Source organism: Bubalus bubalis, chromosome 13 (genome assembly GCF_019923935.1).
Source record: "Bubalus bubalis isolate 160015118507 breed Murrah chromosome 13, NDDB_SH_1, whole genome shotgun sequence".
Lineage (NCBI taxonomy): Eukaryota > Metazoa > Chordata > Mammalia > Artiodactyla > Bovidae > Bubalus > Bubalus bubalis.
This window is the reverse complement of record NC_059169.1, coordinates 29,641,134-29,667,169: the sequence shown is the minus strand read 5'-3', so window position 1 is coordinate 29,667,169 and position 26,036 is coordinate 29,641,134. Positions and strand designations below refer to the sequence as shown.

Genomic DNA, 26,036 nt, shown 5'->3' with positions numbered 1-26,036 from the left:
CACCAGGGAAGCCCCAAAATACTGGAATGGGTAGCTTAACCCTTCTCCAGAGGAACTTCCTGACCCAGGAGTCAAACTGGGGTCTTCTGCATTGCAGGAAGATTCTTTACAAGCTGAGCTACCAGGGAAGCCCATATATGTGTGTGTATGATAAATGCACAATTTATAACTGAAGTCTTATATTAAAAAACAGTCTTTCTCCAAAAAAGTAATTTGTATTATCTGTAGATTGGACATTAGTATTCTACATTGTGTACCAGTAGCCCCACAATTTGACTTGACTAACTCTTGCCTGGAGAATCCCTAGACAGTGGAGCCTGGTGGGCTATAGCCCATGGGGTCTCGAAGAGTTGGACATGGGTGACTGACTAAGCAATTAATCACAAACACTAAATTAGGAGAATATTGTCGTTGAACATCTGCCTTCTCTAAATTCTAGCCTAATATGTAATTTGCCCTATGTCAACCTATAAAAAGTGTTGAAAACAAAATGGCACAAATCAATATAATACTATTTAATTTATTCTGTTAGAAAAAAAAATAAAAAACCCTTCATGTCACTGGGACAGCAATTAGATGAATTAATTTATATTCTTATCAGGATATAACACAAGTCTTATCTTAAAATATATTCTCAGACAGAAATGTTATAAAATAGTACTTATACCAGTATTTAATAGTCACCTCTTTTTATGTATAAATGTTTTTATTTATTATCAGTTCAGTTCACATGCTCATTCATGTCCAACTCTTTGTGACCTCATGGACTGCAGCACACCTGGAGTCCCTGTTCATTACCAACTCCCAGAATTTACTCAAACTCATGCCCATTGAGTCAGTGATGCCATCCAACCATCTCATCCTCTGTTGTCCCTTTCTCCTCCTGCCTTCAATCTTTCCTAGCATCAGAGTCTTTTCAAATGAGTCAGCTCTTCGCATCAAGTGACCAAAGTTTAGGAGTTTCAGCTTCAGCATCAGTTCTTCCAATGAACAGAAAGGACTGATCTCCTTTAGGATGCACATGTTGGATCTCCTTGCAGGCCAAGGATCTCTCAAGAATCTTCTCCAACTGTGCAGTTCAAAAGCATCCATTCTTCGTCTCTCAGTTTTCTTTATAGTCCAAATCTCACATGCATACATGACTACTGGAAAAAACAGCTTTGATTAGACAGACCTTTGTTGGCAAAGTAATGTCTCCGTTTTTTATTATGTGGTCTAGGTTGGTCATAACTTTTCTTCCAAGGAGCAAGCATCTTTTAATTTCATGGCTTCAGTCACCATCTGCAATGATTTTGGAGCCCCCAAAAATAAAGTTTGTCACAGTTTCCACTGTTTCCCTATCTATTTGCCATGAACTGATGGGACCAGACACCATGATATTAGTTTTCTGAATGTTGAGTTTTAAGCCAACTTTTTCACTCTCCTCTTTCACTTTCATCAAGAGGCTTTTAGTTCCTTTTCACTTTCTGCCATAAGGGTGGTGTCATCTGCATACCTGAGGTTGTTGCTATTTCTCCGGCAATCTTGATTCCAGCTTGCACTTCTTCCAGCTCAGCGTTTCTCATGATGTACTCTGCATATAAGTTAAATAAACAGGGTGACAGTATACAGCCTTGATGTATTCCTTTCCCAATTTGGAAACAATATGTTGTTCCATGTCCAGTTCTAATGGTTACTTCTTGACCTGCATACAGATTTCTCAGGGGAAAGATCAGGTGGTCTGGCATTGCCAGCTCTTCAAGAATTTTCCAGTTTTTTGTGGTCCACACAGTCAAAAGCTTTGGCATAGTCAATAAAACAGAAATAGATGTTTTTCTGGAACTCTCTTGCTTTTTTGATGATCCAACAGATGTTGGCAATTTGATCTTTGGTTCCTCTGCCTTTTCTAAAACCAGCTTGAACATCTGGAAGTTCACGGTTCACCTACTGTTGAAGCCTGGCTTGGAGAATTTTGAGCATGAGTTTGCTAGCGTATGAGATGAGTGCAATTGTGCAGTAGTTTGAACATTCTTTGGCATTGCCTTTCTTTGGGATTGGAATGAATACAGAACTTTTCCAGTCCTGTGGCCACTGCTGAGTTTTCCAAATTTGCTGGCATATAGAGTGCAACACTTTCACAGCATCATCTTTTAGGATTTGAAATAGCTCATCTGAAATTCCATTACCTCCACTAGCTTTGTTCCTAGTGATGCTTCCTAAGGCTCATTTGACTTTACATTCCATGATGTTTGGCTCTAGGTGAGTGATCACACCATGATTATCTGGCTCATGAAGATCTTTTTTGTATAGTTCTGTATATTCTTGCCACCTCTTCTTAATATCATCTGCTTCTATTAGGTCCATACCATTTCTGTCCTTTATTATGTCCATCTTTGCCTGAAATGTTCCCTTGGTATCTCTAATTTTCTCGAAGAGATCTTTAGTCTTTCCCATTCCATTGTGTTCCTCTATTTCTTTGCATTGATCACTGAGGAGGAATGCTTTCTTATCTCTCCTTGCTATTCTTTGGAACTCTTCATTCAAAGGGTATATCTTTCCTTTTCTCCTTTGCCTTTCCCTTCTCTTCTTTTTATAGCTATTTAAGGCCTCCTCATATATCCATTTTGCCTTTTTTGCATTTCTTTTTCTTGGGGATGGTCTTGATCACTGCCTCCAGTAAAATATCAGGAACCTCCATCCATAGTTCTTCAGGCATGCTGTCTATCAGATCTAATCCCTTGAATCTACTTCTTGCTTCCTCTGTATAATCATAATAGATTTGATTTAGGTCATACCTGAATGGTCTAGTGGTTTTCCCTAGTTCAATTTAAATCTAAATTTGGCAATAAGGAGTTCATGATCTGAGCCACAGTCAGCTCTTGGTCTTGTTTTTGCTGACTTTACAGAGCTTCTCTATCTTTGGCTGCTAAGAATATAATCAATCTGAGTTCGGTATTGACCATCTGGTGATTTCCATGTGTAGAGTCTTCTCTTGTGTTGTTGGAAGAGGGTGTTTGCTATTTATTTTAGGAGACCTCAAGTAATTAAGGGTTGAGTAAAAATTTATGTCTTCTACCAGTTCAGCATGTATACATCTCATTTCATCTCATTTTGATGTGAGACTTTAAATTTTGAAACACAGAATCAGCATTACATGTTTAATTTGGTTTAAAAAATACTTATATAAACTCTCAGGATTTCTTTTTTCTTGTGGAATGTTAGAGGTCCAATACTCTTACTCCTGCTCTATTTATAGCTACCCAGTGGTCCTAGTTGTAAAGAGATGAGGGTTTGATCCCTGGTTTGGGAAGATTCCCTGGAGGAAGAAATGGCAACCCACTCCAGTGTTCTTGCTGGGAAAATTCCACGGACAGAGGAGCCTGGCAGGATATATAGTCCATGGGATCACAGAGAGTTGGACACAACAAGCAACTTATCATGCACCCAGTCTCTATATCCTCTCTCATTAACAATGTGAGATAATTATTTTTTCTTATGTGTCAGATGATAACTTTAGAGACAGCTAATATTTTAAAATTCTTTAACATGTGTAAATGTGTTGTGATTATTAATAAAATTGCATTTGGAGGACAGGTCTTAAAAAATAATTTTTCAGCTTGAAAAAAACAAGCTTCACTGTTGAAAATTTGAAGATACAAATGAATTATTAAGATGACACTGGTGGTAAAAAACCTGCCTGCCAATGCAGGAGACGGAAGAGACACGGGTTCCATCCCTGGTTGGGGAAGATGCTCTGGAGGAAGGCAGGGCAACCCATTCCAGTATTCTTGCCTGGAGAAGTCCATGGAGAGTGGAGGCTACACTCCATAGGGTCACAAAGAGTTGGGCATGACTGAAGTGACTTAGCATTCAAAAAGTGTGTATATTGTGGTGTTTTTAGTGACTGAGGCTCTTCTGAGTTCTTTTATACCACAATTTAATTTATTTGTCTCATCACCTCATAGAATGGTTGTTTCCTTCTGAATCACTTGCCAAGATCTTAAGGTTAAGGGTTGATGAAGAAAGGAATGGCCATGTGACACCACTCCAGATAACACCCTCTTTACAGCCTATTCTATGTATTGATACAGAAAGCTAACAATTTTTACGTTTTAAAATGCAAAGTAACTCCTATTTAGTAAAACTAAAGTTATAAGCAGCATTTTAAACTAATTATCATATTTTCCAACAGAATAACTTTTCTCTCTTTTACATACAAATGTAAAAGAAAAATGTAATTTTCATTTGAATAATTTTCATGTACCTACTGAGTTTTGATCTTAAGCAGAGGCAGATAAACAGCAGACTTTCTTTTCTTTCCTTTTCTTATTTTTTTGTTTCTCCTTTGAAACATTCTCCTTTCTTTAAACCTGAATTTTCAGTCTAGAGATAAGGATCACACAATTTCTTAAATAAAAAGTAACTTCAAGATTTTACAGTTGGATATTGCAAACACTTTTCTATTAAGAGGAAGTTTTATTCAAAAGCTTTAAATCAAGAATTAGAGAATTCTAATCTTACATAAGACTGTATAATATCAAGATAATTGGATTTTAAACCAAAATTCACTTAATGCTTCTAGGTAAATTAAACTCCTCAGCAAATTGAATCCTTAATGGGCTTTAATTTAAGCATGACTGTATATTTTATTCCTATTGCAATAGTGCAGTTAATAGAACAAAACGGGTAATAAGCATGACAATTTTTTCAGACATTAGGATTCCGCACATGTTCTAAAATGAGTAAAGCTTTTTAAAAGAGCATATATTTGCTTTGTAGACCACATGAGTTGATACCTAAGCTCATATTTGGGAGAAAGATAAATGCATTTTTATAATTGTTACAATTTAGATAATTTGTACCTTCTAAATAAATCTAGCAAGACATATAGTACAGAACATTATGTACATTTCCATAATCATTCTATATAAACAATTAACTATTCTGGATCTCCTTCATATATAAATATATAATTTATCATATGATATATTATAATAAAATGTTTTACAATTCATTTTAATAGTGATCTGAATATATTTTCTGAAAACCTAATTGTGTTTAAGAAATTTGGAAAAATACAATACCAAGATAATTCATGCTGACTGGGGTGAAGAGTCTTGAAAAGATAAAATGTGTAATTTTCCCACTCATTGTAAAAAAGTTATGCAGTTAAGAGTAATAGATGTGTATGTGTGTGCATATGTGGATATGAAAATTAAAATATTAAGATATTCTGTATTATAAGTATAAAATATCAAATAAAACTGTAAAGGAAACTTGCTTTTAATGTAAGCTAGAGTATGACCTTTTTATTAATCATGTCATCTAATTTTCTGAGATAATTTTCAACAAGAGATATTTATTAAATTCAAATAGAAAGATTTATTTATAAACAGATCTTTGAATCACTAGGCTAAAATGTACTTAATCAGCAGTTATAAAACTGTGGTGCATACAGTTCTATCTCTCTCACTATTATAATAATAGCATCATAACTATAGATATATCAGTCAATGTAAGTAATAAATAAAATACATATTTAAAAATTATATTTATCTCATTGTCTTAAATTTTTATTTTTGTATTGTTCGTTTTATATATTTATTTAGAGAAACACTTGAAATAAATGTACACTATTTGCATCATTGGGCTTCCTTGGTGGCTCAGACAATAAACAATCCACCTGCAATGTGGGAGACCTGGATTGGACCCCTGTGTTGGAAATATCCTGTGGAGGAAGGCATGGCAACTGACTCCGTATTCTTGCCCGGAGAATCCCATGGACAGGGGAGGCTGGTGAGCTACAGTCCATAGGGTCACAAAGAGTCAAATGTGACTGAGCGACTAAGCACAGCACATTTGCATAATTATATGTACACTAATGATAGAATTTAAAAATAATTAAACTTTACATTCATTAGCAACATTTCCTTATTCCTTTGGAGCTACATTTTGGTCTACAGCTCAAGAAAAGCAGTTGTTGTTGCATGGTTTGTTCTCTGTGTGCTATGCTAAGTTGCTTCAGTCATGTCTCACTCTTTGCAGCACCATGGACTGTAGCCCACTAGGCTCCTCTGTCCATGGAATTCCCTGGCAAGAATACTGGAGTGAGTTTCCATTCTCCAGGGAATCTTCCCAACCCGGGGATGGAACCCATATCTCTTATGTCTCCTGCATTGGCAAGTGGTTTCTTTACCACTATGCCACCTGGGAAACCCTTGTTTAGTTCTCTGGTATATCCTGAATATCTAGAAGATTGCTTGGCATATAATAATAGTAACTCAAAGTTTTTGTTGAAAAAATAAATAAAATTATGCTTAGCACTTAGGAGATTCACAATAGTTTATGCTGGTCTATTTCCTTGATCAACTATAGTATTTCATAATTAAAATTTATTTATCTATTTTCCTATTTGCCAGCATTTGAGTCATTCCATTTTTGCTATTAAAATTAATGCTACTTTGAACATCTTTGTTCATATATCCTTGAACAATCAGATGAATTTAAGAAAGTGTAAGCATATATGTGTTTATGTATGTGTGTGTGTATATATGCATTGCTTTATGGTAGTTACCTTATCAAATCAAAATACATGTATATTCCCATAAAAGTATACTTCTGCAATTCAAGCTACAACTGGCAAGACTTTTTCTGGTATAGGCAAATGAGCTTCAGACATATTCTCCCACTTTATAGGTAGTTATTTTGTATTATAGACAATTTTACTTGATGCAAAGAGTCTTCTCCAACACCACAGTTCAAAAGCATCGATTCTTTGGCACTCAGCTTTATTTATAGTTCAACTCTCACATCCATACATGACTACTGGAGAAACCATAGGTTTGACTAGACGGACATTTGTTGGCAAAGGATCATCTCTGCTTTTTAATAGGCTGTCTAGGTTGGCCGACTCATTTGAAAAGACCCTGATGCTGGGAAAGATTGAGGGTAAGAGGAGAAGGGGATGACAGAGGATGAGATGGTTGGATGGCATCACCGACTCGATGGACATGGGTTTGGGTGGACTCTGGGAGTTGGTGATGGACAGGGAGGCCGGGCATGCTGCGGTCCATTGGACACAGAGTCTGACACAACTGAGAGACTGAACTGACTGACCTACTAGGTTGGTCATAACTTTTCTTCCAAGGAGTAAGTGTTTTCTAATTTCATGGCTGCAGTCACCATCTGCAATGATTTTGAAGCCCCCAGTAATAAAGTTTCTCACTGTTTCCACTGTTTCCCCATCTATTTGCTGTGAACTGATGGGACCAGATGCCATGATCTTTGTTTTCTGAATGTTCAGCTTTAAGCCAACATTTTCACTCTCCTCTTTCACTTTCATCAAGAGGCTACTTAGTTCTTCTTCACTTTCTGCCATAAGGGTCATGTCATCTGCATATCTGAGGTTATTGATATTTCTCCTGGCAATCTTGATTCCAGCTTGTGCTTCTTCCAGCCCAGCGTTTCTCATGATGTACTCTGCATATAAGTTAAATAAGCAGGGTGATAGTCTACAGCCTTCGCATACTCCTTTTCCTATTAGGAACCAGTCTTGTTCCATGTCTGGTTCTAACTGTTGCTTCCTTACCTGCATACAGATTTCTCAGGAAGAAAGTCAGATGGTTTGCTATTCCCATCTCTTGAAGAATTTTCTAGTTTGTTGTGATCCACACAGTCAAAAGCTTTGGCATAGTCAATAAAGCAGATATAGATGTTTTTCTGGAACTCTCTTGCTTTTTCAATGATTCAGTGGATGTTGGCAATTTGATCTCTGGTTCTTCTGCCTTTTCTAAATCCTGTTAGAACATCTGTAAGTTCATGGTTCATGTACTGTTGAAGCCTAACTTGGAGAATTTTGAGCATTACTTTACTAGCGTGTGAGATGAGTGCAATTGTCTGGTAGTTAGAATATTCTTTAGCATTGCCTTTCTTTGGGATTGGAATGAAAACTGACCTTTTCCAGTCCTGTGGCCTTTTTCTCCCAATTTATTATTTCTGTGATCCTAGCATCTGAGATATTTAATATGTGCTTCTATGTTCAGTCATTTCCAAAATCTCTGAAATCAAATCTGCCTTCAGTTGGAGTGAGATGTAAACTATTTCATACTATCATTTATGACGTATATATAGGCTGTGTATTTCCAAAAAAGATAGGGTAAATTATAGAAAAACAAAACTAAAAATTAAGAACATACATATTAATGGGGCATTCAAAAATAATAGGCAAAAGAGATGAACAGCTTGAGAGATTTGCCTATTAAAATCAAAATCGTCATGTATTTATACATATATTTATAATTATTTGAGGAAAAATGAATAGAACTATATGGAGGTTATAGACAGAGGTTTGTTTTCTTTAGATTTTTAAAAATTTTGTTAAACACTGGTTAATTTTGTTGTTGCTGCTGCTGAGGCAGCAGACTTCCATACCACAAAGCATAAAAGAGCAAAATTTTCTCTGAGAGACATTTTAAAAGCAGATGTCACTAACACTTAACCATAAAAATATGGGTCCTCCTATATTTCACATGGATTCATATTTTGTTACTGAATTGCATTTTGCATTTTATAATTCCAGTAGTAGACATAATTTTGGTTTATAATATGTAAAAATAATAGATGTCATATATGAGTTCAACCATATATTGAAATATACAGTAGAAGTCTAAATATATTGGTATATATTTATATTTTTGGATCCCTTTGTATAAGATTTATATAAAATGTTATCTCAGTATGCCCTAGATTGTGATTTCTCCTTTATAGGAATCTATTGAGATAAACAAACTAGTTTAAAAAATAGAATGGTAGGCACTGATTGCTATAATTATAAGGTCAGCAGAAGTATTTCTTTGCTGGCATACCATCTGACAGAAAAGATAAATCACTCTCCCCCCACATGGCAGCTCAAGCCAGGCTCAAGAGATTATTTCTATTTTACAAGGTTAATCATGACATTAGAGAAACCTTTGCTCTTTAACATATTTCTTCTCAAATTCTGGTTTAGTTTTATGAGTCCAGAAATCCATGCATATAAATCAGGATCAGAATAATATGAATGTAAAAGTAATTAAAAAACAACAACATATTTAGACAGATAAAGGTGTATGATTAGCTGTTCAATTTTTGTGAACCACTATTTGAAAATAAAAAAGTAAATTTCCCTATATACATTCTATTGCTAATTAGAATTTTTAGATTTTTAAAAATATATTTCCATTATAGCCATATTGATACTATAAAGTTATAAGACAGTCAATTGTATTCTAGATATTTGAAGGAAAAGCAAATAGGCTGGATATTTGCATTAACACTGATCCATTCAGAACTACCAGTAATTTACCACTGATAGAGTAGAGGGTTTTACAAGTAATATTTCTTATAATTCTACTTCCCAAATGTTAATTACTGTAATGATTTTGTTTAATACAGATCATTTCTGCTGTTCAGGCACTAAATCATGTTTAACTCTTTGCGATCCCATGGACTGTAGTCCACCAGGCTCCTCTGTCCATTGGATTTCAAGATCACTAGAGGGGGTTGTATTTCCTTCTCCAAGGGATCCTCCCAGATCAGGGATGGAATCCAAGCCTCCTGCAATGGCAGGTGGATTCTTTACCACTGAGCTACCTGGGAAATCCTTAACACAGATTAATTATATCTAATATTCATAAATTAAGATATGAAATATAGCAATGTAGTACAAATAAAATTAGAGCTTCCCTGGTGGCTCAGACGGTAAAGCGTCTGCTGCAACGCGGGAGACCTGGGGTTCGATTCCTGGGTCGGAAGATCCCATGGAGAAGGAAATGGCAATCCACCAGAACAGTCTTGTCTGGAAAATCCCATGGACGGAGGAGTCTGATAGGCTACAGTCCATGGGGTCACAAGGAGTTGGACACGACTGAGCGACTTCACTTTCACAAATAAAATTAACTATTAAAAATACTCTGAGGGCAAAGGCTCACTAGAGAGCAAAATTATTGGTCTAAACTTTGAGTCAGAGTGGAACTTCAGTGTTCTTGTTGGTGAGGGACATTATTAGGATGTTTCACAGAAAATTTCTTGATTGATTGTTCCACCACCTGACATTCTGATTTTAAGAAAGATATCTCAGTAATAGAAATTATGAAACATAAAGCAAGAGGCAAATTTTGGTCAATTATTGCATGAGAACTGGCACATCCACAAACCAAACCAGCATGTGTAAATTAATGAGAAAGTGATAAGAATTTTTAACATGTATAAAAAATGGGGATAATCACAATGGAAATTCAAAATATATGTATTATTAATTGCAAAGAAATAAGTATCTGTCCCCTATTCTGTATTTGAGCTACAGCCTTTCATTTTTAAAATTGATATATATTTATGTTGTGGGATAAACATTAGACAGCAATGGAAAGTGTTATAAAGAATAAAAGAGTCATATGAATCAAGAGCAAATATAATGATGCTCTAATTTGTTTCCTTTTGACAGTTATTCTGTAACTTCAAATTGAGTTAGATTTATATTTCAGTTATCAAAATAAAAAATGGTCCTATTATATATTTTAGTGGCTATAAAAATTTAGGATTAATATATCTGTACCTACATCTATACTTCTACATCTTCATCTATATATGAATATGTATCCCCCAAAGTATTTATGAAATAGCTTCAGAAATGAAATTGCAGTTAAAAAATGCACTTTTCCAGAGATAAGAAATTTATTAACAAGTAAGTGTTTAATAGGCTGTCAACCAAAAAAAAAAGATAATCATATAATCATTCATAATTTTTAATATGAAAAATCATAATGCATTGTTTTGCTGAAGGTATATATTCTTTGCCCTAACATTCCCTACAAAAGTTTAATCCAACTGGCTTTCATGAATTCAGAAAACCAAATACATTTAATGTGAAAACAGACTTCTAAATTTTCTCACATTTAATTATGGCTACTTCTAAGAGAAGATTAAGTTCCACAGTAAAAAATGTACTTCTGGAAATTTAGTATTTTTGGCCACATCACTGGGTTTAGCTCCCTGACCAGGGATCAAACTGGAGCCCTTGGCTGTGAAAGCACAAAGTCCTAACCACTGGTCTGCCAGGGAATTCCCCAGCAATTTGCTTTTTCAATAAATAGGTAAAAATAATTGCATATAATGTCATTTGTCAGACAAAATGGAGGGTTCCCCCTCTTACCCCACCTCTGGTTATTCACACTTTTTGTGTGATCCTTCTCCTTAAGTATTCAGGACCTGTCATTTGCTTCTAGCCAATAGAATATAGGCAAGAGTACTGGAGTGGGGTGCCATTGCCTTCTCCAATGGCATAGGTAATATGATGTAATTTGCATAATTACATCACACAACACTCCATCTTGTGGTGGACTCACAGTACTGACTTTCCTTGTTCACTTTGTCAGGGGAGTGTGTAAGTTCCTCAGTTCTGTCTTGCTGCAGCAAAAATTTGAAATGGCAGACCAATATTACAGTTCAGATACAGCTCAGTTTTACTTGGCAAGCAAAGGAAACTACATCCCCGCGGTGTAAGGGGCGACCCAAAAGAAGAGAGAGGCTCAATTTTGGCTCCTCTTTTTATATATTTTGTCTCCTCCTCCTGAGAATGTCCTGTGTAAACTGGGCTAGCCAGAAGGGCTGTTTGTTGTACCTGAGGTCCTCACTCCAGTCCTCGGACCTTCCTTTGTTCTATTTTCATGGGCTTTTCCCTTCTTTATCTATTAGCCACCACCATTTTGGACTCCTTTTTCCTATCCTAACTACCTAACACTATCATTCAGCCAATCCTAATTCTAATGCATTCATCTAATATAGATTGTCCCCAAACCTCACATGCCACACCCATCATCTCTTTTAGGAAAAAAAAAATCTTTCCACTTTTCAACATAGTGTCATTTCTTCATTTTGTAATATTTTATTACTATATTCTATATTTTTCTGTTTAGCATTTGGGATTCTTACAGGGATTTTATTCCTTCTTGGTTACTAACATACAAAATGTCTAGGATAATCATTAAAGATAATTTTTGTTTAATATTTTTATAAAGGCAGTTATTGAAAAGTATCAATATATCTGCTTAAAATATACATTTTAATGAAATTTGGCAATTCTGTATTCTGACTGTATCACCATAATAACTAGTAGCATTTCAAATATCCAGGAATTATTTTATATTCTGCAACTTTACCAAATTTAATGATGAACTCTAATAGTTTGCTGGTAGCATCTTTAGGATTTTCTATGTATAGAATTGTGTCCAAATGGCTATTATCAAAAAATGAAGAAGGAGCAAGTGTTGGAGAGGACATAGAGAAGAAGGAATCCTCCTGCATTGTTGAAGAAAATGTAAGTTGGTGCAGCCACTATGGAAAATAATATGCAGGTTTCTTAAAAAAAAATCTAAAAACATTGCTACCACATGATTCAGTAATTCTACTTCTGAGTATTTATCCAAAGAAAACAAAACCACTACTTTGAAAAGATAAGTGTAACTTTGTTCTTTGCAATACTATTTACAATAGGCAAGATATGGAAGCAATCTAAATGCCCACCAATAGATAAATGGATAAAGAATCTGTCTGTAATGCAGAAGAGCTGGATTCAATCCCTGGGTTGGGAAGATCCCCTGGAGAAGGGAGAGAAGGGAATACTCAGTCTAGTATTCTTGCCTGGAGAATCCCAGGGACAGAGTAGCCTGGTGAGCTATAGTCCATAGGGTTGCAAAGAGTTGGACATGACTGAGTGACTAACACACACACACACACACACACACACATATAAGAAAACATGAAATCTTGCCATTTGCAAACACTTGAATGGACCTGGAAGGTATCACGCTAAGTGAAATAAGTCAGACAGGGAAAAACAAATACCATATGATTTTACTTACATGTAGAATCTAAAAAAAAAAAAAAAAAAAATGAACAAAACAGAAACAAACTCATAGATATAAAGCCAACAAAGTTTCATCTAGTCAAGGCTATGGTTTTTCCTGTGGTCATGTATGGATGTGAGAGTTGGACTGTGAAGAAGGCTGAGCACCGAAGAATTGATGCTTTTGAACTGTGGTGTTGGAGAAGACTCTTGAGAGTCCCTTGGACTGCAAGGAGATCCAACCTGTCCATTCTGAAGGAGATCAGCCCTGGGATTTCTTTGGAAGGAATGATGTTAAAGCTGAAACTCCAGTACTTTGGCTACCTCATGTGAAGAGTGGAAAAGACTCTGATGCTGGGAGGGATTGGGGGCAGGAGGAGAAGGGGACGACAGAGGATGAGATGGCTGGATGGCATCACTGACTTGACGGACATGAGTCTGGGTGAACTCTGGGAGTTGGTGATGGACAGGGAGGCCTGGCATGCTGCGATTCATGGGGTCGCAAAGAGTCGGACATGACTGAGTGACTGATCTGATCTGATCTGATCTGATAAAGAACAAGCTGGTGCCTTCCTGAGGGAAGTGGAGTTTGTGGACACATTGAATAGGTGAAGAGGATTAAGAGGTACTAACTTCCAGTTATAAATAAGCCTTGAGGATATAACATACAGCATAGGGAATATAGTGAATAATATTGTAATAACTTCATATGTTAGTGGATTGTAACTGGACTTAGGCTAGTGACCATTTCATAATGTGTAAAAATACTGGATCACTACATTGTATACCTGAAACTAATACTTTATGTTATAACTCAATTAAAATCTTTTTAAATAAAATTTTTATTATTTTGAATATCTTTTGTATTCTTTATCTTCTCTATCATATTCCTTTTCTCCTTGAGTTTTACCAGGTATTTCTTTGATTTTCCAAATCATTTTTAATCCTGTGTATGTGTTAGTCAGCCAGTTGTGTCATACTCTTTGGAACCCCATGGACTTGTAGCCTTGCCAGGTTCCTCTGTCCATGGAATTCTCCATGCAAGAATACTGGAGTGGGTTGCCATTTCCTTCTCCATCTTCACCACTAGACACCGCCTAAAATGAAGCCACCACAGATTCTAAACCAAAAGCACCTAACACATATATTGTAAACATTTTAGTTAAAATAAATCCTATCTTCCTCAAGTCTGGAGGGTTTCTGCTTATTGTCCCTGAGAATCCTTTATAAGCAGAAACAGACTTGAAAGGTTATTAGCTGCTATGGTTGGTTTTCCTTCTAAATGGTAAAAATAGGACACAAATTAGATTCCTGAATGAGCTTCGATGCTTGCTCAGATAGTTCCTGGTATCAAACTCCAGTGATATTTCTTTGCCTGGTTCTTGAATTTTCCTTTAGAAAATGTGGAGGTTAAAATACATCAAAGTCCAGAAAGGGGATATAATCTTAGGTTTCCTACAAATAATGATTTCTTCATTTAGAAATCTGATTGATAGGGGCTTGGTTGGATCATCTCAGATCTCAAAGACATTGAGTTTCAACTTAGAAACCCAACAATCCACATTCAGAAGCAACATGATTCATCAAATCAACACCAACCAAAAACAACATGAAATGAAGGTCAATGGGGAATTCTGTGATGGGCGCGGTTTAGCCCGATTGCTTGGGAATGGAGAGGGGGGCCTAGCGGAGGAAGGCGTAATGCGGTGAAATTGGTCCCTGAACCCGGATCTCTCAAGCAGAGCACAAGGGACCAGTACAGGTGACTCAGGTCAAGGAAGACAAGGTGATGGTGTTGATGGACGGGTCCCTGAAGCTGGTGACCCCAGAGGGGACCCCGGTCCAGGGGCTTCAAACTCCAGAGATCCCCATGACTGAAGCAGTGGAGGCCGTGGCTATGGTCGGGGGTCGGCTCCAGGCCTTCTGGAAGCATGGAGTGCAGGTGTGGGCTCTGGGCTCGGACCAGCTGCTGCAGGAGCTTGAGACCCCACCCTCACCTTCCATCTGCTTGGCTCCCCCAGACCTGTGGTGGTGGACACGCGCCCAGCAGACGATCCCACTGCCCCCAGCAACCTCTACATCCAGGAATGAGTCCCCGAGGGGGTGTTAGGAACCAGTCTCAACACCTCCCTCCCCAACGGACACACACTCCTGATCCTGGCATGGCCCTGTCTCCCAATAAACATGACTTCAATCTCTGCAAAAAAAAAAAGAAATGAAGGTCACAGCTTTGGAACATGAAAAGAACACACACAGACCTCACCCACCAATCCCTGTGCTGCAAAAGCCAACACTTGCCTTGAAACTTTTCTAATTAGAATTAGCAATTTTTAATCCATAAATGATGTTATTTACTTTTGCATGCTTTTAAATACTGCATGAAAAAAAAAATGGTACACATATCTTTTGCTCTTTTTGCCTCTGATAGAAATGTTATTATGTTTGCTGCTTATTGCATAGATATTTGTATATTAAATATGTAGCTGAAACTTACTTCTGTTCCATATGCCTATACTGTATGGTTTTAGCATAATGAGTCCATTATGGGACATATTTTAGGATTAACTTTCCTCTCATATTAGTTGCAATGGAAACAGAGCTCCTCTTTACCTTGGAAGGAGTGAGATGGGATGACATATTCTTCTACTGAATTTGAAGATGAAAAATTGCATCTGATCATGAATATCTCAAGTTATTTCTTCTCCTCCCTGATGTTAGACAGTAGACAAAATTAATAGCATTCTGATATGTATGCTTAGTGTAAAAGTTTCAAAAAGTTATATACATATAAGTTTTTCACTTAACATTCATGTATAACCAAAAATGCTGAGGCATCTTACTATACTCTGCTACAGCCTTTCTGTGAAAGGCACGGCTACCTCTGTTCTCAGTGAAATACACTCACTTGCTTGCCAAAGCAATACCATCATGGACTGGATGCTCAAAGGGGCAATCCATGTATTATAAAATTAATAATTAAATTGTTTCCAAAGAATTCCAGATAACCAGAATCTTTTTGATGTGCTAGAAAGTCTTTCAAAATGAAGAATCAAAAAACAGCTGGTCTTAGAAGAAAACATAGGCAGTACACTCTTTGACGTAAATCAGAGCAAGATCCTCTTTGACTCACCTCCTAGAATAATGGAAATAAAAACAAAAATAAATGGGACCTAATTAAACTTAATAGTTTTTGCACAACAAAGGAAACCAGAAACAAGATTAAAAGACAACCCTTATAATGGGGAAAAATAATTGCAAACAAAACAACTGACAAAGGATTAATCTCCAAAATATATAAGCAGCTCATACAGCTCAATATTAGAAAAACAAAGCCAAATAGGAAAAAAAAAAAAAAAAAAAACATGGACAGAAGACCTAAACAGACATTTCTCCAAAGAAGACATACAGATGGCCAATAAACACATGAAAAGATGTTCAACATCACTAATTATTAAAAAAATTCAAATCAAAACTACAATGAGGTGTCACCTCACTCCAGTCAGAATGGCCATCATCAAAAAATCTACAAACAATAAATGCTGGAGAGGATGTGGAGTAAAAGGAACCTTCCTACCCTGTTGGTGGGAATGTAAATTGATACGGCCATTATGGAGAACAGTATGGAGATTCCTTAAACAACAAGGAAAAAATCTACCATTTGACCCAGCAGTCCCACTACTAAGCACCCTGAAAAAGTCAAAATTCTAAAAGAAACGTGTACTCCAATGTTCACTGAAGCTCTATTTACAATAGCCAAGACATCAGAGCAATCTAGATATCCATCTACAGATGAATGGATAAAGAAGGTGTGATCCTATGCACAATGGAATATTAGCCCTAAAAAAGAATGAAATTGAGTCAGCTTTGGTGAAGAGGACGAATCTAGAGCCTGTAATACAGGGTGAACTAAATCAGAAAGAGAAAAACAAATATTGTATAGTACTACATATATATAGAATCCAAAAAAATGATATTAATGAACCTATTTCAGGGAAGGAATGGAGATACAGATGTATAGAATGGACCTATGGACACAGTGAAGGAAGGAGAGAGTGGGATAAATGAAGAAAGTAGCATTGACGTATATACACTACCATGTGTAAAATAGATAGCTGGTGAGAAGTTGCTCTATAACACACGAAGCCCAGCCTGGCACTCTCTGATGACCTAGAGGAATGAGATGGGGGGAGGTGAGGGAGACTCAAGAGGGAGTGGATATATGTACATTGTTGTTCAGTTTCTCATTTGTGTCCGACTCTTTGCGACTCCATGGATGGCAGCACAACAGGCATCCCTGTCCTTCACTATCTCTTGGAGTTTGCTCAGTCATGTTCATGGAGTTGATGATGCCATCCAACCATCTCATCCTCTGTTTTCCCCTTCTCCTGCCCATAATGTATGTATAATTATGGCTGATTCTTGGAGAAGGAAATGGCAACCCCCTCCAGTACTCTTGCCTAGAAAATCCCATGGATGGAGGAGCCTGATAGGTTGCCGTCCATGGGGTTGCTAAGAGTCGTACACGACTGAGCAACTTCACTTTCACTTTTCACTTTCATGCGTTGGAGAAGGAAATGGCAACCCACTCCAGTGTTCTTGCCTGGAGAATCCCAGAGATGGGGGAGCCTGGTGAGCTGCCATCTATGGGGTTGCACAGAGTTGGACACGACTGAAGCCACTTAGCAGCAACAGCAGCATAGCTGATTCTTGTTGTTGTACAGCAGATACCAACACAACATTGTAAAGCAATTTTACTCCAATTTAAAAATAAATTAAAAAAAATAAAAGTCAGCTAGTCTAATATTTTGTCTTTGTAATGTTTATATTCTAAGTGACAGCAAAGTTACCTCCAAGTAACAACAAAAAAAAAGGGGTAAAATTTCATCACTGGTCCAATCCTTTAATCCAGAGGTATTCATTACTACAAATACCTGAGTCAGTTCTCGTATTTCTAACCAAAGGCAGGGCACTGAATCTAAAATCCCACATTGCTGCATCGTCACTGGAATATGTAAACATTTCCTAAAAAGAAAGGGAAATTCTGTTGGATTGCTGGACTCTTTTAGCTTACATACTCAGGATCTAGGCTGTCATTTACCTTATGATTGCAGTATTGTCCTGATCTCATAGCCTACGTCAAAGATGGAAAGTATTTTGTCCAATTGGGTAAAGGATGTGAGGCCTTTGTAGCAAAAGGTTCTCAGTTTACATTGTTTTGGTTTGTAAATTCTGTTTTTTCAGTCTCTAGCAATAACCTTCTTTTTTTTAAAATTTTATTTTATTTTTTAAACTTTACATAATTGTATTAGTTTTGCCAAATATCTTTTGACTCATTTCCCAGTTGCAGGTGCTCTGGTCACACCTGTGAAGATGAAGACAGTATGAAATTTTCTTTTTAAATGTTCTCACTTTCTCTTCCTGTTACTATTTATCCTGGAATACTGACCCTTGGATTCTGTATGATAAAGGTATCATTCATAGAAGCCCATTTTTAGATGCCATGTAGAGATGGGGATTAACATAAAGAAGTGAAAGGGAAGGTCGCTCAGTCGTGTCTGACTCTTTGTGACCCCATGGGCTATACAGTCCATGGCATTCTCCAGGCCAGAATACTGGTGTGGGTAGCCTTTCCTTCAATTTTAAAAGGACATTTTCAATCCTTTAAGCCAATATGACTGGCAACTCTTCGTTCATAGGTCCCTGTGTGATGGCACTGCAGGTAAACACATCAGGGAAAGGATTGGGAGCTATTTTCTCTCCTGAGATTAGATAAAATACTACTTTTTCCTCTTTTTTCATGCCTATGGAATATTGTCTTAAAGATAAATAGAAACAAACATAGCTGTACCAATGTATCCTTATAAAATGAGAAATAGCCTCATAGACAAATGATATAATGCTGTCTGCTTATCATAATTAGCTTGGGGAATAGGATCTGTTGACATAGTTTTTAATGACCTTTAAAATAGTCTTTCAGTCACTGGTCTGTTTAAATAAAGGTCTCTTCACTAACTCAGTGTCTGATCTTCCCACAGACTATTAATAACTATGTAGTGTGTATGACTTATATCTATCCTGCCACAATTTAACTAACCAACAATTGAAGTTTTTCATCCTTTTTTAGTATTATTCTTAAATTTTGCTTGCTGATTTCATTATATTCTTTAATAGAAGTATTGCAACATTCTCTGCATTCTATAATAAAATATTAGAGATAAATATTTCTGGACAAAATCATGTTGATTTCCCTCTCCATAGATATGTGCAAATGCACACACACAACCCCCACACACAAACTAGGATTTCAAAACGTATGTTTCATTCATTAAGGAAACTTTTAACAATTCAGGATTTTCTGTATAAAGAATATAGTCTTAACTATAAAGGGCTTTCTTCTTCCAGTAATTAGTGGCTTTAGGCTTATTTTCTACCTCCCTGAATGCATTTTTGTTGCTTTGTTCTTAAAGTAATGAGCTAGTCAAGTTTATTCTCTTATTGTTCTTTAATCTAAAAATACTCTGAAAGATTTGCCATTTTATCCTTTCAATGTGAAGCTTAAATTGGGTGGAGAAAATGCTCAAGTTTTCATATATTATATAACCTAGCTTCTGATCCTGTTTTAGAAAAAAATGCACTCACAGGCATGCTTTTAATTACCTGATACTCTATGTTGTTTTTCTTGAAGGGATAAGCTCACTTTATTCATTATTGAGAAATGTGCAAATGTGCAAGTCACATTTTGTCCATTGTCTATTCCAGTAAAAAATGATGATTTGTGAAAATGCTGCTGTTCAGCTCACAAGTTCTCTTCTTGTCAGTGAAAAGGTTTATCCAGACTTGTCCTTTTGACACACAAAAATATCAAAACATTGTTTACCCAGGGATCAGGAATTAATGAAACTAAATAAAAGAATAATAGTTAACATGTTTTCTGCTTAATAGATTTTCTCTAAGACCTCTCTTCAGTGAAACAAGAATTTACCCCCTGGACAGCTGAAGAAAAAATAATACAATGGCTAGTATAAGAGTTTAGTTTCATGGCCTTAATACCTGCTAAGCTGCCTGCCAGCAGTTTTACCTTCAACTATTCATGCATAGTCAGTATAAATGTCAACAGTGGAAACAAAAATAATTTCTGACTATTGGAAGGAAAATAGTTTTGACCTCATACCCCCATGAGTGCCCAATTGACAACTGGGGATTTACAGATCGCATGCTAGGAATATCTGGTGTAGGGAACTTGACTCTATCTCTTGTTCTGCAGACTTACAATATTTGAATAGTGAGTGGTTTGTGTCCCTGAAGTGTTCTTTCCTTATCTTGGCATAATAAAGCAGAAGAGCTTTTCTTGCTGAATCCCTGTGTCTTATGAGATGTGTGAAACTTCAGGGTCATCGTCCTCTATTTGGCAGCAGTTCTGGCTCCTTTGTTCATGTAGTATATTCTCTCCACACATACAGGGGAAAGGAGAAACACCACAGGCAATGGCAATTGAAAGCCTTGCCCCAAATTGACCCTCAACATTTCTACTAATTATTCATTGGCTAGAATCCATCACAGGACACACCTAACTTTGGAGGCATTGGGAATGTAAAGTTTGCAATGCCTAATCAGCAGGGAGAATCAATAATATTAAGAGGTTCTATTACACCTCATCTCACCATATATTCTTTTGTTAAATGTTTTTGGTGTTCCAGTGCGTTCCAAGTGTGCACCAGGAATTTTGCTGGGTATTTTTGATAAGAGATTAAAAGAGGTAATACTTGGGCTTGCTCCAGGAAAATAGATATGAATAGATAATATAATAAAATGTGATACAGGTTCTAATATGGTAAAATATATGCAGTGTTTCACATGCTCGTAATATGTGTATAAAGACCACAAACATACCCCTTGGCTTTGACTACCTAGAGTGATGTCAACCTTTACATGAGCAATTTCTGTGGAGCGATGGTAGTTAAATCTAATTCTAACAAATGAAGAATTTAAGAAAGTTATGAAAGAACTACCCATAGAGTAACTTTAAATGAGTTGAAGGGATAACTTGAAGAAAAGTTATCCTCAAAGAAATATCCTTAGAGATAATGAAGAAGCTGTATGTTTGATAAAGTCATGAGAAAGCAGGAATGGCAGAAAATTATTAAAGGGAAGGTCAAAATAAAGCCTGCTTTTTTGCATTGTTAGACATTGACAACATAGTTTTTGGAGAAATGCCAATTTCCAGATACTAATCAAATTATTTCTTCAGAATTAAAGTTTTTTTTTTTCCTTTTCAATATCAGCTATGTATGCTGAACATGAACTTGAATGTCAAACCCTTGCTTTTCTTTGATCATGGATGAGGCATTGTTTGGCAAAGAGACTTGAAGTTTAAACTCTCAACAGAGGCTTTCTGCTGAAAGAGGAGATGTATGCTCCTCTGTCAGGCAAACAACAGAAGGGGTTTTGTGTAAGGCCACATAAGCATAAAAATGGCAGATGCCTTTACTTTCAGCAGCTTAAAATGTTCATTCTGAGCAAACCATTCATCACTGAGCATACAATGAAGACTTCTAGATGTCAAAGGAAGAGATGGTTGGGTGATTAGGGTGTCATTTCATCAAACAATAGCAGAGTTTGATTTCCTTTCAGTATAATTGTCCCTTTTTTCTTAAATTTCCTGACACTATCTCTTCACTTTTAACAAAACAAAGAAGAAAGTCTTTGCTTGTAAGCACTATTATAATCATTGTCCAAATAGGAAAAAAATAAGTTAATAATTAGTTAAGTAAAATGATACCAATAAATAAAGTTTGCCTTACTATTCAAGTGAAATTTAAAAAGGAATATTATTATCTTTATAAAAAGTATATATTAGCAAAATTTCCTGATGTTATCAAAGTTTATGTCTGTGTAATTTGGGGAAATATTTCAGGTATACACAGAATAAAGCTGCAATGGTTATAATGTTATAATACCTGAATTCTGTGAGAATGAAACATTTTCATGTGTGTCTGTACGGTTGTGTGTGTTTATATGTTTTTGCTTATTATATAGAATAACAATTTCCTTATTTTTGTGATCTCTTGATGAATACCTTGTTAAATATGAAGGAAGACTAAAGTTTCCTATTTCAGGAAAGTATTAACTAATAATCTATTATCACTTCAGTGATTTCTGTAGTTAACATTTATAACAAATATTCAACTCACTGTTTATTTCAAATCTTCAGTCTTAAGCTTTTGCATATTTAACAGGTAACTTTTCTTTTGCCAACAAGTGATGCTCTTTTTCAACTCCTGATGTATCAACATGTGTCCATAAGACTTTGAGCATTTTAAGTAAAATAATTGACAATATGGTTCACCAAGTTGTTCTTACAGAAAGTATTCCTCTGTTACATGACCTACCATTAGTGTTGTTTTCACTAGCTCTGACACATTGCAAAGATTGGACGTATTGGAATTGTACAGACTTGTGTTTATCTTATACTTACTCTTTAATCTTGCATAAATTGCTTAACTCTGATACATTAAGTGGCAGAAATTCTACCTGACTGACAAAAATTACTTGATGAATTGCATATAAGATATTTTTGAAAGTAGATACATAAGCCTTCAATGAATCATAGTTATTTTTTGTATTAGTATTATCTTTCATCCTGAAAAATAGGCTTATCCAGAATATGACAATGGCAATGTAACGATATAGAGAGGGACTGCTTCAGAAATTTAGAGTGATATTTGTGTGAATGAGAGCAGTTACTGTTTTTTCTTTTTAAGTATTAGTAACATAATGGCTAACAACACGGCTTCTCTGGTGAAAGTGAAAGCTGTTCAGTCGTGTCCTACTCGTTGCAACCCCATGGGCTATACAGTCCATGGAATTCTCCAGGCCAGAATTCTGGAGTGGGTAGCTGTTCCCTTCTGCAAGGGATCTTCCCAACCGAGGGATTGCACCCAGATGAGATAAACAATATAAAATTCGAATCACTGGAGAGACTGGATAACACTGTTGTAACCAAACAGAAAAGATTAATGTGGCTTAAGCAAATGAAAATGTATATATTTACTTTATTATTCTGATTTAATATTGCTGTGGTGCGGATAGTAGCAGTAATAGAAGCATTGCTTGAAAACTCAGTCTGGGTATGGATGACACTCAAGGCCACAGGTTACCCATGTTGGTTGAGGTTCTGTCATTCTCTAACTGCACCACCTGTACACATATGATTTTTCATCACCTGGGTAGGACATGACAGTGCTGAGAAGTTCTTCATCAATAACTAAGTGCTCACAAACAAAGGGAAAACACAGCAGCCCTTGCCAATACCCACTAGAAAGATCTAATCAGATGGTGTCACACATCTTCAAAGGAAATGAGAATCTTTCCAAAGACTTGAAAAGTAAGGGAAACTGAACATGGTTAAGCATTTGAAGTTTCTAATATAGAATTTTTAAGTATGAATATAATATGAGCAGCTAAGATATATCAAGAAACATGATATAGTGCTTGTATTTTGTTATCATGACAGAAGGAAACAAATTCAGTGTTGAGAATGGAAAGTAAAAATGTGGAAAACTCCCAGATCGCCAAAAAATGCTTAATAGATTGCTATAATAAAAGATATATAGGAAATTAGGAATCTCAGAAAGAAAAATACTAAGAGTAATCAAAGAAATAATACATAGAAATATCATTTTTAGAATGAAGAGGCTCATAATAATGAATGATGACTGGAATGACATACTCCAATATATGTAATTCTAAAATGGTCAAAGAGTTTCCTTGGAAAAAAATCTTTTTCATAATAATTGAAATGAAAATAAAATGTCATTAGTATTCTCAAATACAGAATTGGATTATAGAAGACAATCAAGTAGTTTATCAAATTTCTGAGTAAAATACATTTTGAAATAATTAAAATATTATTAATCTTCTTTGAAAGTTTAATAAAACATTTATAGAATGAAGGAAAAGAAGTAAAATTGTCCACCTAAACCTTTTTCTAGGAAGCAACTAGAATTTGAACCTCAACATTGTAGGGAATTAATTTTTGTGAAAGGAGAAATATATGATCAAGAAAGAAAAGAAAATCTATAGAATAAAAAGGAATTTTTACAGTGAAATTCAACGCACAGATTAAAATAAAGCCAATCTGTGAGAGCAGAAAACTAGTTGCTGGAGAAGGAAAAGGATCAGCATGAAAACAATCATAGCAGAAAAAAGCAGAACCAAAACACTGGTAGGAAAAGACAGAGGAATTGATTCAGAGTATTTAGAAATTTATGTGATCATTCAGGAACAAAAACACATGTTGAAAAATATATGAATGGACTGTATATAATAATATAAACATCAAATATCTATAAAATACTATGCATAATGTCTCTAATATAAGCAGAATTTTTATAAACATATAGGGTAAGATATGGAAAGGATAAGCCATGTGAATAATTTAAAGTAGCTAAATCGCCACAAAGCAAGCAAATAGGTAAGATCATAAACTTATTAATCACATTGGTGGAAACAAATTGTTTAGAAATGTAGAAACAAAATAACAGAGAAATAGCTATTACTAAAAGAGTCAAACATAAATGGATCAAAGTTGTGGAACTATGAAACAGGAAACTGATATACTATTATAGATTTTAAAACATTTAGATGGAGAACTTGGTATGAGTTTGAGAAAAACAAGTTTATTGGAAAGTCAAAAAAGGCATAGAGTTTAAAAGAATTTTTTGAGAATTTTTTTATATGACTCTCCAAAACATAAGCTGCTCTCTTTTTATGTTTATGTGGTGAACATAAATAAAATGGTGTGTGTGTGTGTTAGTCATTCAGTTGTGTCCAAGTGTTTGCGACCCCATAGACTGTAGCCCACCAGGCTCCTCTGTCCATGGAATTCTCCAGGCAAGAATACTGGAGAGGGTTGCCATTTCCTTCTCCAGGGGATCTTGCTGACCCAGGGGTTGAATCCAGGTGTCCTGCATTCCAGGCAGATTTTTCACCATCTAATTATTTGATAAATTAAATGGTGTTTGGAGGGATAATATTCTTCAAAAGATAAGGAAGTTGTTAACTGCTTATGCTGAATCGGTTAGCTAGGTAGACTGGAGAATCAGGAGCACAAGTAATTGAGTTTTATTAAAAGGTGGACTACTCTTGACTTTCTGCAGTTAAAAAAAAAAAACTTGGAAGAAATTGGTAGGAAAAGGGTATAATTGTCAACTGAAACAAATGCAATTTAGTAACTTAAATCCTTGAGGTATTATTTATTTCTGATTAATAGATATGTATAGGATTTGGCAAAACATGGCCACAGGACAAATGTATCAATTTTTTTTTTTCTAATGTTTTGTTGGAACAAAGCCAAGGCCATTTATAATGGATTATCTATGACTGTTTGCATGCAAGTAGCTTACACTGTACAGAGACTGGCCCACAGAACCTGAAGTATCATACTACCCTGTGCTTTACAGAAAAAGTTTACCCATCTCTGAACTGGCTAACACATCAATAATTACTGTTGCTCTTTTGCTCTGTTTGTTTAGTTTGTTGTATTTTCAGATCTATATGAAATAGTTTATCTGAAAAAGCAGTTGCTGTAATGAGCCTTATCACTTCAAAGAGCATGTTTATTTTAGTTTGAATATTAGTGACTAGAATGAATATTTTTTACTAAATATATCAAAAGAGCATTTAAAAAGCAATAGTTTTTTGAGAAGGAGCTGTTAGATTTATTTATTTTTATTTTGTCTTTGTTGAGCTCATTTCTTCAGGAGCTGAATTTAAAAAAATTATGTTAAACTTGAACCATGAAAATTAGTCTTATTGTTTCAAAATCAATCCTATAAAATTCTTCCAAAGATTTAAAAAGATGGATAATAAAAAGAGAAGAAAGAAAATACTTTTCTGAGTATCTATATATCAATAAAGATGCATTCTAACTATATTTAAAGTCTCCCCAATGGATTTTTCTTGAAACTATTCTGGTTCTATATACAGGGCCAGGGAACTTGCCAAATTGCAAATTCTAAATATAGCAATAGCCTTTATATACTTTAAATTGCAAGCTTTTGCAAATCTAAACTTACTCATTTATAAGTAACTGTACTGTTCATTTCATCTTCTTATATCATCAAGGTTATAGTTACCCTGGTTTGCATAGTAAAATATAAATGTCCAGAAAAATAAT

The 26,036-nt window shown here is 35.6% G+C and overlaps 1 long non-coding RNA gene across 9 annotated transcripts in view; it reads left to right on the top strand.

The window, feature by feature from the left end:
• The window catches only part of LOC123328971, a 340,123-nt gene that overhangs the window by 16,681 nt on the left and 297,406 nt on the right, over window positions 1-26,036 (top strand). For 2 of the 9 annotated variants that reach the window (XR_006544006.1, XR_006544007.1), the window contains one exon: window positions 3,236-3,750. The exons of 5 other annotated variants lie outside the window; for them this stretch is intronic. This is a non-coding gene — a long non-coding RNA (uncharacterized LOC123328971). Of the gene's footprint in view, window positions 1-3,235; window positions 3,751-5,588; window positions 5,793-14,880; window positions 15,055-26,036 lie in introns of those variants that run through there. 2 more of the 9 variants (XR_006544008.1, XR_006544009.1) reach the window with 2 other exon arrangements.